Genomic DNA, 15,435 nt, shown 5'->3' with positions numbered 1-15,435 from the left:
GAAAGTTTCAAAAATATACTTATTAATAGCACTGAAATTCCAATAAAAGAGATATAATGCTCCTTTTACTAAGGTGCGCTAGTGGTTTTAGCGCGTGCTTAGCGCACACTACAATGCCACGCACGTTAAGCGCTAATGCCTCCATAGAGCTTGCATTACTATTTTTCATTTAGCGCATGGTTAGCGCATGCTAATCTTTAGTGTGCGCTATAAACACTAGCGCACCTTAGTAAAAGGAGCCCATATGCATACTAAATGAGAGATATAATACTTATGAAACATCTAATAATAAGCACTAATCAGAACATTCAAATAACATAGATATGACACTTTTTTTTTTTCTATAATACAGCTTTTCCTATAGCTGAAGGGTCAAATGCAGATATTAGATGGGGGAAAGAAGACAAGTGTGTGTGGTGAGCTAGTCCTTGTGCAGAAAGAGTGTATAGTCAATCAGCCTATGTATTAAAGACTTGGCTGAAGAGCTAGGCTTTCGCCTGCTTCCTGAAGTAGAAGTAGTCTGGAGTTCGATAGGCAAATTTACCCTGGGACAGAAGCTTGTATCCCACAGTATGCTTGTTTAATGTGCAGTAAGCACACACAAATGTTTATCACAGTTTATAAAAGGGCCCTTTAGTTAGGAAGGCCAAGTAGGCACCTATTTGGCCTTATTTTATAAAGACACATAGATGCCAATGGGGCCCTTTTAATAAAACAGTGCATGATAAATGTTACAGTTCCTATTTTATACCTATGGCACTTGGCACAGGCTAATGTCTTTAACGTGTGCTAAGCTTTAGTAAAAGAGACCCTATATATCTTTAAAAATGCCAGCATAATGTGAAAAGAAATCACTGTGAAAAATAATCAGTATATAATATACCTTCTCAGAAGGAGGTTTAAATATATTGTGACAAGCATTTAGGAAGTGCTTTTTCATGTGAAAAAATTTGGAGCATAAATTAGGGTTAACTTCCACTCCTTAAACATAAGGAAATGTAAAGCATAAGCTTATTTGAGAAAGCTGGGCTGCATTTCTCAATAGGAAATAGAGCTGGATTTGGAATAGAGAATGACACGGGGACAAATTTGTCCCCATCCCCATAGGAACTCAATTTCCTCGATCCTGAGAGTTTTGTCACTGTCTTTGTCCCTTCCCCATTCCTGTAAGCTCTGCCTTAACCGCACAAGCTTTGAACACTTATGATTTTAAAGTGTTTGAGGCTTGTGCAGATGAGGACAGAGCTTGCAGGAACGGGGCAGATACAGGAAAATAATTCGCCGGGATGGGAAAATGAGTTCCCGTGGGGACGGGGAAAAAGTTGTTCCCGTGCCATTCTCCAATTTGGAGATCATGGACTTATAGAGAAAGCTGGACTACATTTCCCAGTTGGCAGTAGGGTTAGAGTTGAAAGGAGCAAGCACTTAATGTACCTGGGAGAAGAGCTAATTAGCAAGCTCCCAGGTGCTTTATTACTAACCTGGCTCATGCTATGATATGAATTTTAAAAGAAGCTTTTGTCTCTTAGAAAACAGATACAGCCAACATACTGAATAGAGAAAGGAGGATAGATTTTTTTTTTAAAAAGGGGGGTTAGTTAGTCACTGTATTAAAGTCTGCTCTTGCTTGTTTTCCTAGGCACAGACGTATGAGCCTGGGGATTTGCTTGGTTTCCACAATAAGTAGCTGGAGATCATCACAATATGCATGCATTATATAAACAGCAAACCCAATATTCAAAATTATTTAAATGGCCAGGAGAGGTTCTTGGCCATGTAAATCACCTGTCTGGGGCTAACCATGCACTTTCAGTGTCACTTTACCAGCCAATACTATTAAAATGCCTGGTTAGTGTTAAAGCTGAAATAAGCTATTTTTGTGGGTGTTCCAGGGGTGGAATCAGCACTTATCCTATTAAATGCTGATGTTTGGCACTTAACCTGTTAAAATACATAGGATCACATAAAACACAGTCCTATCTCCCCTCCACATATACACACACTTTTACTAAGCTGCGGTAGAGGTTTCTTCCGCCATCCGGAGCGCTAAATACTCCCAACACTGCTCCGGCGTTCAGAGAATTCCTCTGATCGTCACAGCATTTAGCACCCTGGGCTGCATTAGAAACTTCTACTGCGGCTTAGTAAAAGGGAGGGGGAGGGGAGTTATGAAGTATTTAATTGCCAATTAAGTGCTGAATATTGCACTTAACTAGCTATGTTTTAACTAGCTCCATATGCCCTGAAGTTCAATGATGGAGCCCAGACATGACCTGACATTGAATTTCCAGGTTTAACACTGGTAGTGGTCAGCAAAACACTGATGGCTGCCAGCTGAAAATTGGGCTCAACACGTACAAACTTTGAATCTGCCCGCACTAACCTAAACTATATCGCTAAACAATTCTATGAATTAGCTGCGTAAAAATATATACCTTCCTGTTGTTATGTGCACTTTCACATGTGTATTGGGGGAGGGTCATTTTATAAAAGGTGTTTTATATGCAGTTAGGTATTTATGCATGAAAAAAAAATCCTTTAAAACAGGGGTTCCCAAACATGGTCCTGCAGGCACCCCAGCCAATCAGATTTTTAGGACATTCACAATGAATATTCATGAGAGAGATTTGATTGCAGTGGAGGTAGTGCATGTAAATCCCTCTCATTGACTATTCATTGTGGATGTCCTGAAAACCTGATTGGCTGGGGTGTCTCCAGGACCTGGCTTGGGAACCACTGCTTTAGAACATCATCCCACATTTGCACCTTTCATGGAGCAGACATACATTTATAGATAGGTATTTTCATGCTATTGGACTGGATCTGGCAGCCTGTTTCATAAAGCCACATACACCCCTTTGATTACTTTATAAAATAGAGTTAATATAGGTACCTTTTTAGGCATTTCATATAGGCGCATCCCCTTAGAAATTTGCTCCTGAAGAGGACAATTATAGGATATCTATTTCTAAAACAGACATTCAGAACCAGAGCCAGTATGAAACAAATGCATCCCTGCTCTGAAGATGATGTAAGTGTATGCATGTATTCTATGTGTCTTCATGCATATTTTATAAAAATACGCACATACAGTGTGACACTGTCCCCCTCTGCCCAGATTATGCCTCTGGGAGCACCTACATGAATACTGCATGAAAGCCACATTTCAGTGAGTCTTCTTTTTACATGAGTATGTTGCCATGCAATTTTAAAGGAAACTTTTCTGCCTGTAAAACAAGCTTCACATACAGAAAAAGCCTTATCAAACTACCCCCTCATTCTGTATACTAAAATATTGCTCAACATCAATTCAGAATCATATTTATATACAGAATATATTGGTGCTAAATTATAGTGGTGAACTGCTGAACATGCACATTAAAGGTGGTGGTGGTGGTGGGGGGGGTACTGTACACCTATTATTAGATACCAAGCAGAAGCCTATCTGGAGCCTATTATGTGCAGAAAAACAGATCCCTGCATTTATGTATAGGATACTATGTAATGTAGCAGAACAAAATACACAGATCTATATTTTAGGTGCCATGTACACAGCCATAGAGCTGATATTAATGCTCATGCAGTAGACTCTCAGTTAACCGTTACCCATGGGGATTGATAGAAGCCAGATAAATGTAGTTTCTGGTTGCTTGAGAGTTACTATTAGAAATAGGTCTAACTAATACTATACCCCTTACTATGCCATACCATAAACTGTTCCAGACATACTACCGCTAAAATCGCCTGTAGTACCTGAAGATTGGAGGGTGGCCAATGTTACTCCAGTTTTTAAAAAGGGCACCAGGGGAGATCCGGGAAGTTACAGACTGGTAAGCCTCATTTCAGTGCTGGGCAAAATGGTGAAAACAATTATAAAAAAAATAAAATTGTGGAACACTTAGACAAACATGATTTAATGAGACGGAGTCAGCATGGGTGCAGCCGAGGGAGGTCTTGTCTCATCAATTTGCTTGACTTCATTGAAGGTGTGAATAAACAAGTGGATAAAGGTGAGCCGGTTGATATAGTGTATCTAGATTTTCAGAAAGCTTTTGATAAAGTTCCTCATGAGAGGCTCCTGAGAAAATTGAAGTGTCATGGGATAGGGAGCAAGGTTCAGTTGTGGATTAGGAATTGGTTATCGGATAGAAAACAGGATAGGGTTAAATGGTTATTTTTCTCACTGGAGGAGAGTAAACTGTGGAATGCCGCAGGGGTCTGTAATGGGACTGATGCTATTTAATTTATTTATAAATGATCTAGAAATTGGAATGATGAGTGAAGTGATTAAATTTGCAGATGACACAAAACTGTTCAAAGTTGTTAAAATGCATGTGGATTGTGAAAAATTGTAAGATTGGATGTCCAAGTGAAAGATGAAATTTAATGTGGAAAAATGCAAAGTGATGCTTATTGTGAAGTATAACCTGAATCACAGTTACCAGATGCTAGGGTCTACCTTGGGGGTTAGTGCCCATGAAAAGGATCTGGGTGTCATCATAGATAATATGATGAAACCTTCCACCCAATGTGCGGTGGTGGCCAAAAAAGCAAACAGGATGCTAGGAATTATTAAAAAAGGGATGGTTAACAAGACTGAGGCCCTCTTTTACTAAGGTGTGCTAATCGATTTAGCGCGTGTTAAATGCTAACGTATGCATGTTAGTCTATAGACGCGTTAGCGCTTAGCACCTGCCTATATTTAGCGTGCGCTACAATGCATAGCGCACCTTAGTAAAACAGGGGGTAAGAATGTTATAATGCCCCTGCATCGCTCCATGGTGTGACCTCATCTGGAGTTTTGCATTTATTTTTGGTTTCCTTATCTAAAAAAATATATAGTGGCTCTAGAAAAGGTTCAAAGAAGAGCGACCAAGATGATAAAGGGGATGGAACTCCTCTCGTATGAGGAAAGACAGGTTCATTCAATAAAAATATATTAAAAAAAAAAAAAAGGTTAGGGCTCTTCAGCTTGGAAAAGAGATGCCTGAGGGGAGATATGATTCAAGTCTACAAAATCCTGAGTGGAGTAGAATGGGCACAAGTGGATCAATTTTTCACTCCGTCAAAAATTACGAAGACTAGGAGGAAATACAGTATTTTTTTCACTCAGAGAACAGTTAAGCTCTGGAATGCATTGTCAAAGGTTGTAGTAAGAGCAGATAGCATAGCTGGTTTTAAGAATGGTCTGGACAACTTCCTAGAAGAAAAGTCCACAGTCCGTTATTGAGAAAGACATGTATATTGTATACTGTATAACAACAGTATACAGTAGATGTAAATACAAGGCTCAACAGTAACCAGACTAGGCATTCCACCTGTTCTGATAAATCCATCTATGGGAGTCCTCTATAGAGAACTCTTGGGCTAGCTGATACTCAGAAACAGAGGTATGTAGGACTCACAGCATCTTGGATGTTCAAGCAATAAACCTTACTCAGTCATCACAAGTTGAATCCACTCTATGTTTGACCCAGAATCCTAAAGTAGTGTTTTTTAACTCAGTCCTGAAATACCCCCTTGCCAGTCAGGTTTTCAGGATATCTACAATGAATATGCATGAACTTTATTTGCATACACTGCCTCCATTATATGCAAAATTATGTCATGCATATTCATTGTGGATATCCTGAAGACCTGACTGGCATGGGTTACTCCAGGATCAAGTTGAGAAACACTGTCCTAAAGCAAGCGATGGTACCCAAGGTTGCACAGGCCCAGCTAAAGATTAGCCTCCGCATGCCCTGTTCACAAGTATAGGAAATGGCTTATGCACTCTTGCAAAGCAACAAGTGTGCCAGTGCACAAAATCACAAACTTCTTACTGAAGAGGAAGGCCCTCAATGAAGCGCCAAAGTTCCTTGGGTTTTGTCATGGTGAGAAATTTATTATTGTATGTGATATAGTCCTGAGCCGGGTACTTTAGAGCAAATGTGATGTTTTAGAGAAAAAAACTGAGAACAAAATGGTGTCTTGGCTCTTTGTTGCTCAGTTACTTTCTGAGAAAAAATTTTGCCCCCTCTTACTCCAAGGCTTAGTTTTTCTTAAACAACTCCATTAGCCAAGCCTTAACTGCATAATTATGGAAGCAGACAACCACTTTTCTAGGCCAAGGTCTGCCAATGTCCTCCCTCCTCTGGCGCATGCAGTGTACTCATTCTACAACTACCAGTTCCATGTTGTTGAACAGGCTCAAGGCCTGTGGGAACCATTTTTTTTTTCTGCAAAAGATTGTAACTCTGAGTCCTTGACACTTTCTGGGAATCCAATGATTCTAGTATTTATGCAGTGGCACCCTAGTCTCTGGTCTTCTACGTGGTTCAAGAGGAGTTGGATCTGGTTTTGAGTGTGTTCAACCTTCCTTCTGAAGACAATCTGCAAATAGCTTCTAAAAAGTGATATGGATTGTTCTGAAAAGAGAAGATGGAGCTTCTATCTACGTGGGTGTAGTCTACAGACCTCCAACTCAATTGCAGCAAATTGATAAAGATCTGATTGTGGATATCCAAAAGTTTGGAAAGAAAGAGGAGGTGCTGCTGTTGGGAGATTTCAACCTGCCAGATGTGGACTGGAAAGTTCCATCTGCGGAATCGGAAAGAAGTAGGGAGATTGTGGATGCCTTTCAAGAGGCTCTGCTCAGATAAATGGTGATAGAACCCACAATGGAAAAAACAATATTGGAACTAGTCCTCACAAATGGGGAGAGTATCTCTAATGTTCTAGTGGATGCTCACCTGGGAAGTAGCGATCATCAAACAATTTGGTTTGATTTAATAGCTAAAGTGGAGGGCGGCCGCACAATACTAAAAGTCCTAGATTTCAAACATACGGACTTTAATAAAATGGAAGAGTACCTGAAGAAAGAGCTGTTAGGATGGGAGGACATAAGAGAAGTGGAAAAACAGTGGTCTAAGCTGAAAGGAGCAATAAAAATGGCTAAGGAACTTTATGTGAAGAAAATAAATAAAAAAAGGAGAAAAAGGAAACCAACATGATTCTCCAAACTAGTGGCAGAGAAAATAAAGGCAAAGGCATTCCTGAAATATAAAAAAAAAACAACAACAACAAGAGGAGTACAGAAAAGACTACCAGTTGAAACTGAAAGAAGCCAAGAGAGAGATACGTCTGGCGAAAGCGCAGGTGGAAGATCAAATGGTGAAAAAGGGGGACAACATTTTTTTCAGATATATCAGTGAAAGGAGGAAGATGAAAAATGGAATTGCTAAACTAAAAGATGCCAATATGTGGAGAGTGATGTGTTCACGGAAGAAAATCCTGGAGAAAGAACGATGTCTGGCAAAGTTACATGAGAAAATGGAGTAGATTCTGCGCCGTTCATGGAGAAAAGTGTTTATGAACAACTTGAAAAACTGAAGGTAGACAAAGCGATAGGACTGGACGGGATCCATCCCAGGATACTGAGGGAGCTCAGGGAGGTTCTGGCGGGTCCTATTAAAGACTTGTTCCACAAATCTCTGGAGACAGGAGTGGTTCCTGGGGATTAGAGAAGAGCGGATATGGTCTCTATTCACAAAGTGGCCACAGAGATGAAGCGGGAAACTACAGGTAGGTAAGCCTCACTTCAGTTGTTGGAAAAATAATAGAAGTGTTGCTGAAAGAAAGGATAGTGAACTTTCTAGAATATAATGGGTTATAGGATCCGAGGCAACATGGCTTTACTAAAGATAAATCGTGCCAAACGAACCTGTTTAAATTTTTTGATTGGGTGACCAGAGAACTGGATCAAGGACATATGCTAGATGTAATTTACTTAGATTTCAGCAAAGCCTTTGACATGGTTTCTCATAGGAGGCTCTTGAACAAACTTAAAGGGCTGAAGTTAGGACCCAAAGTAGTGAATTGGATTAGAAACTGGTTGACGGACAGACGCGAGAGTGTGGTGGTTAATGGAAGTCGCTCGGAGGAAGGAAAGGTGAGTAATGGAGTTTAAAAAAGCGTGGGATGAATGCAGAGGATCTAGAATCAGAAAAGAATAGTAAATATTGAAGAGCTAAGGCCAGTACTGGGCAGACTTGCACGGTCTGTGTCTGTATATGGCCGTGTGGTTGAAGATTGGCTGGGGAGGGCTTCAATGGCTGGGATGGGCTGGAGTGAGCTTTGATGGAGACTTCAGTAGTTAGAACCTAAGAACAGTACCGGGCAGAGCTTTGGATTCTTGCACAGAAATAGCTAAGAAAAAACAACAAATATTTAGATTGAATCAGGTGGGCAGACTGGATGGACCCTTTGGGTCTTTATCAGCCATCATCTACTATGTTATTATGTATCCAACGAGGTGAGTAACCTGAACAGCTTATCATCTAAAAGTTATAAAAGGTGATGCATAGAAACTCTTTAACTGCTCCTCGATCTAAATTGTTGCCATCTATGTAAGCGGGTGCACAGCTTTCTCTTTCCCCAGTGGTGGCATTCTCATAGGCATTTCAACACTTTAATAGTGTCAGTACAATCCTGATGACTTGCTGCTGCTTGGAAGTTTCAAGGAAAGTCACTCCATCAGCCAAAGTGATAAAACTAAAGGGTTTATTTCGGAATTAGAGTGGAGCCGAACACACAGGCGACAGCCATCATGTGACACCCCTCCCCCCAGACACTGCTGCTTCCTGCTAAACCAATAGTGACTTTATACTAATCTATAGAAAGTTTGGTTTGCCTAAGTGCCATTATATGTACAGTACAGTTGCTGCTAAGATCCATTGTGGTGCTTGTTCATCTTTTCTGTAACGTTATCCTTTTATTTTTTCAGGTTTCAGGTTTATTTAAAATTTGATATACCGCCTTATCAGAATTCAAAGCGGTTTTACATAATATATAAAAGCAGGGTATAATAAGAACGTACATTAAAAACAAATAGCAAACAATGCTTGTAAGTTGCCAAGATAGCCTGTCTAATGGGTGGGATAGCAAATTATAAATAAACTTGAAACTAGAATTGCCTCTATATGTCACCATTGCATGATGACTGGGACTCCTTCTACCTGGTGGCTATGAACACCATTTATAGATTTTTGGGGATATGTGTGTAACTGGGAAGTCCATCCATGCTCCCAGGTATATATTCCCTTGCTATAGCACTTATATACACCTTATGCAAGCATGCTTGGGCCACTAAAATGAGTAAATGCTACTTTTCTGGGCATTTATACATGCAAGGGGCAAGTAACCATAGTCACCCAATTATAAAAATGCTCTTCTCGTCTTGTGAATAATGTTCATTTCATTGACTTGATAGAATATTCAAGTCCTATTTCAAACTCATTCCATGGTGTCTTGATAGACCCATTCAAAATATGTACAATAAAGAGCTCAGGGCTAACACAATGCACACGTTTTGTTTGCAGATACTGTCATCTTTCAGCTGCTAGAAAGAATGAGAAAGAATTCTAGTCATATAGACAAATTGCATTTTTGAGAGAGTTTATTTTTGATGTTCCAAAAATCCAAAGCAAGTAGTGAAAGGTCAGTTCATTCTGCTCAGAGAAGCATGAATCTGAAGTAAATACAAAGTAATTTAAACTTAGCTGCTTCACAATGACAAATAAACATCTGCACAATGAAACTAGGCCCTCTGGGAATAAAAGTCATTTTGTAAACAAAAAACTTTCAGGTTGCCTTTGGATAGCAGCTTAATGATTTTCTGCCTGGTTTACAGTTAAATCATTCTTGTCATACTTAATCCTTGTGCAGTGAAAGTAAATAACAAAGCTGAATAGATTAAATCATCAGCTCAAGAAACGACAAATCTTTGTACTTCATGTTCTGTGACATAATTACCAAGAGGTTGATTTTAAGACAGCTGCAGAGTAGACAAGATAATTGATTAATTTTGACTTGCTGTTTTTAGGAAAATTTTCAGATATATGTAACTCAAGCTTTTTTAGCTAGTCAAAACATGTGACTGACTAGATTTAACATATCTCTACATCACTGGGTTATGGTCAAATTTAGGGATCTTAATTCTAAAATGTGATGTTTTGCAAAATATTCTAAAGTAATACTAAAAAAGCACAGCAAAAAATGCATCTTACTAAAACAACAGTGAGAAAAACACATCAGATTATGTGGCTTTATAACAGACAGGGAGAAAAAAAACCCTCAAACTCAAACTGATGCAGCAGCAGTAACTCAAAGTACCATAAGCGGCTGAAATTAATATCACAGACATAAAAATACTCCACAATCAAAAAATGCAAACATATCTCTAGCGTGGTGTATTGGTTAGAGCTACACCCTGCGGTTGTAGGTTCAAATCCACTTTGCTCCTTGTGACCCTAGGCAAGTCACTTAGGCCCCCATTAAGCTTTTTTTTTTTTTTATCACTGGCTGCATCAGTGTTAGATCCAGTGCTCAGAGGAATTCTATGAGTGTCAGAGCTTTTACTGCTGTGGCCGGCGATAAAAAGTCTTCATAAAAGTGTATGTGTGTGTGGGGGGAGGGTTAATCCTCCACTGCCCATGTACATTAGATAGACTGTGAGCCAGCTGGGACAGATAGGGAAATTGCTTGATTTCTTGATTTATAATCTGTTCTGAGCTCTTTTGGGAGGCTGGGCTAAAAAAAAATCAATTTAACAAAAATATGGCATTAATATGTTAAAAATATGGAACCAAAAGTGGATCTTATTAACTTTCAGAAAAAAATAATAAAAATAGTAAAAATGAAAATACATATTGATAAATTGGCCCCAAGGATTTTAGAAAAAGGATCTCAGATAGGTTGCTAATACATACAAGTCAGCTGGAATAGCTGTTCAGCCAGAGCAACCAAAAATGCAATGATATAATAATAATTTTATTTTTATATACCGCCAAAGCCATGATAGTTCGAGGCGGTTTACAACAAAAGGCACTGGACAATCAGCGAAGTAGTTACAATACAAAGAGATCGAAGTAGTTACAATAAAAATTTGAAGAAGTTACAAAGCCTTTGGTTACATAAAGTCACAATGTGGGAATATCGAGTACATGTGGATAAGAGTTCAGGAGAAGGTTTAAGAGTTCTAGGTTATAAATCGGTTAAACAGATTGGTTTTAACTTGTTTTCTGAAGTTAAGATAGGATGAGGAGTGCTTGATGATGATGCCTAGCCAGCCGTTTTGTTGACTTGCTTGGAAGGCTAGTGTTCTGTCAAGGAATCTTTTGTATCGGCAGGTTTTTATTATAGGGTGGCTGAACATATGAATTCTGCGTGAAGGCCTGGTGGTGCAATCCAATTTAAAATGGGAGGCCAGGTATAGGGGGGCCATACCGAGAATAGATTTGAAACAAAGGCAGGCAAATTTGAATAGCACTCTTGCTTCTAGAAGCAGCCAATGAAGTTTTTGATAGTAGGGGGGTTATGTGATCCCATTTTTTTATGCCAAAAATCAGTCGTACTGCTAAATTTTGTATGATTCAGAGTCTTTGAATGGTTTTTTTGAGGGACCCCAGATATATGATGTTACAGTAGTCGAGCAGGCTTAAGATGGAGGATTGTACCAGTAGGCGAAAGGAAGCTGCATCAAATAATTTTCTGATGGTTCTAAGTTTCCATAGTGTCGAAAAGCCTTTTTTGATCAGTGACTCTGTGTGGATGTCTAGAGTGAGGTAATGGTCTCGTATCACTCCCAGGATTTTTATGGAATCGACGATAGGGAAGACCTGTCCGTTCGGGCTCGCCAGGAAGAATTTGTTTTTTTCAGCATTGAGTTTCAGTTTGAACTCGGTCATCCATGACTCAATTTGCTGTAATGTTGATGCTAGATGATTCTTCATCTTGGGAGTCAGGTTTGTTAGAGGATGGACTATGGTGATGTCATCTGCATAGATGTAAAATTTGATTTTTAATTTTTGTGGTAGGTTCGCCAATGAGGCAAGGTAGATGTTGAACAGGGTGGGGGATAGGGGAGAACCCTATGGGACTCTGCATGGGTTTACCCATCTGGAGGATTGATTGTTATCACAATGGACTTGGTACGAGCGTTTAGTCAGGAAACCTTGAAACCATTTCAATACATTACCTGTGAGGCCAATTGATTCCAGACAGTCAGTTAGGATGGTATGATTGACTAAATCGAAGGCATTACTCAAGTCCAGCTGAAGGATTAATGCACTAGAACCTTGGCTGAATAGATTCAGGAGGGAATCCAACAATGAAGCAATGACTGTTTCCGTGCTGAACCCAGAATGAAAACCTGATTGGTTGTCATGAAGTATGCTGAATTTATCCAGGTATGATACTAAATCCTGGTTTACCAAGCCTTCCATCAGCTTTATGAAGAAGGGAATGTTTGCAATGGGTCTGTAATTCGATGTCAACTTAATAGGTTCCTTGGGATTTTTTATAATCGGAGTGATTAGTATCTGACCTAATTCCTTGGGAAATGTACCAGACCGTAAAAGAGAGGAGAGCCAATCATGTAACTTGGCTTTGAAGGTGACTGGGGCAGCTTTCATGACGTTAGGTGGGCAACTGTCTAGTCTGCAGTAAGAATCGGCGTATTTCAAGTAGAATTTGCAGAACTGATTCCAGGTGGGGATAGAAAAGTTGCTCCAGAGCATGTCTACCTTGGGTTCGTTAATGTGTTGGACGACTGGGTAGTTCAAGTGGTTGGTTGTGGGTAGGTTGGATCTAAGGTTAGTGATATTGTGGTTGAAAAATTCAGCCAGAGCATTGGCCGATGGTGGGGAGTCAGTAGTGGTGTGGGAAAAGGCCTGTGTATCGTAAAGATTGTTAATTAGTTTAAATAGATTCTTAAGGTTGGTGTTGGGAAAGTTTATTTTTTGTGCATAAAAATTTGTGCGTTTTGAAGTTATAAGATTTCTATAATCTTTTAATTTTAGTCTCCAAGTTATTCTTCCTACGTTATCTCCTGATTTTAGCCATTGTCTTTCCAGTTTTCGCAATTCTCGTTTTGCTGTTCCTAGTTCAGTGTCAAACCAGCCATCTAGGTTTTTGTTTCTTGTTTTTCTTAATTTGATGGGTGCCGTCTTGTTTAGAATTTGTGTGCTCGTATTGGTCCAAGAGTCTAGAGAGAGGGAGTCTGAGTCCGTCAAGACCTCATAATGTGACCAGAATTCTACTGGGTTTACCAAGCCTCTTGAGGCTGCCATTTTCCTAATCCTTTTAGCTCCTTTGAGTTTGGTTGGCTGGAATAGCTCCAGTTTTTGCATTTTGGATTGATTCTCTGAAGAAGTGAGGCAAAATGGGCCCGTAAGAATCACCAAATAAGTGGCCTTGGCAGCTGGCAATGATCATAATTTTTATATAAAAAAGTATTGAAAAAGCATATAGAAAAATTATTCAAAAAATTATTTAATAAATTATTTAATTACTCTTGCACATTTAAAGATTTGCAGTTTTGCACACTCAAAGATTTATGGAGGAGGTGGAGGATCAATGATTAGAATATGGTTGTTTTGGCTGAACAGCTATTCCAGCTGATTTGTATGTACAATCAAATCTCGATTTATGAGTAATGCGGTTTGCAAGTGTTTTCTAAGACGAGCAAAACATTTTCACAAATTGTGACTCACAAACCAAGAGTTGACTTGATTTGCGAGGCCCCCGCCCGTAAACTGGCATCGCCCCCCGCCTGCGAACATTGCCCCCTGCTAACCAGCATCGCCCCCCCTCATGAACACCCGCCCGCCCAAACTGACACCAGCATGCAGCACCAACCCACATGAGGTTCCGATGTCCGAAGATTGTGCTGCTTGCCGGACTGGGCCTTGAGCATCTGCGCATGCTCAAGGCCTTCTGGATCTCGTTCTTTCCGAGAATCTCGGAGAGAGGTGGGAGCCAGAATGCCTTGAGCATGCGCAGATGCTCAAGTTCCAGTCCAGTAAGCAGCATGATCTTCGGGCACCGGCACCTTCTGTGGGTTGGTGCTGTGTGTCAGTGCCAGATAGGGGTAAGGCTTCAATTTGGGTGGGTGGGCGTTCACGTGGGGGGGCGATGCCGGTTTGCGGGGGTGGGAGGTGTTTGTGAGCAGGAGGGGCGATGCCGGTTTGCGGGGGAGGGGATGTGGAAACGTACCAGTTGCCTCGAAGGTGGAGGGGTCTTTTGGGTATGTGGTGGGGTGGGGTGGAGCAGTGCTTGTGGCTGCAGGGGGAGGGGGAGGAGGTGGAACCAATCAAGTGAGTTTCCCTTACTTCCTATGGGGGAAACTTGCTTTGATATACAAGTAATTTGGTTTACGAGCATGCTTCTGGAACGAATTATGCTCGTAAACCAAGGTTCTACTGTATTAGCAACCTATCTGAGATCCTTTCTCCAAAATCATTGGGCCGATTTATCAATAAGTATTTTACATTATTACTATTTTTTCTGAAAGTTAATAAGATCCACTTTTGGTTCCATATTTTTATCTTGGATTGTGGTATCTTAATTTTTTGGTTTGTTTGTTGTGTTTTGCACTATAAGGGGAATTCATCAGGCAGCATTAGAGTTTAACACAATTTAATATGCACCTAACTATCGTCATGGCCATTTGCACCAGTAAAAACAGTGCAAATGCCTGTACCTATACTACTGCACAGAGGCCCTAATTCTGTAATTATGCATATAATTTAAAGGCATGCCCCCAATCTGTCCATTCTCCTCCCTTTTCCATGATCCTCCTTTTTTGATTTGCACCTATATTTGGGTGTGTAATACTTAATTGATTCTAATTAATGTCAATAATTGCTTGTTAAAATGCCAATTATTGGTGTTAATTAGGTTATTATTTAATTAAAATGTGCACACAGGGGTCCTCTTCTAAGGGCGCTAATTGATTTAGCGCGCGCTAAAGATAAGCATGTGCTAAATGATAAAGCACCCATTATATTCTATGGGCACCTTAGCATTTAGCATGCACTAATCTTTAGTGCACGCTAAATTGGTTAGCGCGCCTTAGTAAAAGGACCCCACAATTTGGAAACATGACCAAAATTGTGCATGCAATTTTTGGCACTTTTATAGTATTAAGGGGTAAATGGTCTTTCAGATTTAGTGCATGCTAATTTCCTTAATACTGTTTAATACTTCCCTAAATGTTCCTGCATAATCCGGTGTCATCTAGTTAGAGTACATTAATCCAAATGCACAAGCTGAATAATGCAGGAATACCCAGTCTCCACCCATGAGAAGCAAAATAAAGCAAAATGTTTTAATGCATTTTGTGGTAGCTTGTTGGTGCACACTGAGAGGGAAAATTTTATAAACGGCGCCCTACTGGCATCTAAGTTAATTGAGAAATACTTTTTAAAATGGCAAAAAAAAAAAAAAGAGTTAAAGTGCCTGCTGGTGCCTAAATTTCTGGTGTCTGTCTTTGTTGTGAATTGCAGCTACGTAGGTGCTTTACAGCGCTTAGTGCCACTATGGACATGGCTAATGCCGGAAGTGATGTTAGGTGCTATAAAGCGCCCACGCAGGTGCAATTCACAACAAAGA

The 15,435-nt window shown here is 40.0% G+C and overlaps 1 protein-coding gene across 2 annotated transcripts in view; it reads left to right on the top strand.

The window, feature by feature from the left end:
* Positions 1 to 15,435, top strand: part of NRG3 (neuregulin 3) — a 1,387,275-nt gene that overhangs the window by 670,136 nt on the left and 701,704 nt on the right. The window lies entirely within an intron of this gene.

Source organism: Geotrypetes seraphini, chromosome 4, assembly GCF_902459505.1.
Source record: "Geotrypetes seraphini chromosome 4, aGeoSer1.1, whole genome shotgun sequence".
Classification (NCBI taxonomy): Eukaryota; Metazoa; Chordata; class Amphibia; order Gymnophiona; family Dermophiidae; genus Geotrypetes; species Geotrypetes seraphini.
Note: the sequence above shows the minus strand (reverse complement) of the source record. Positions and strands in the feature narration are given on the sequence as shown.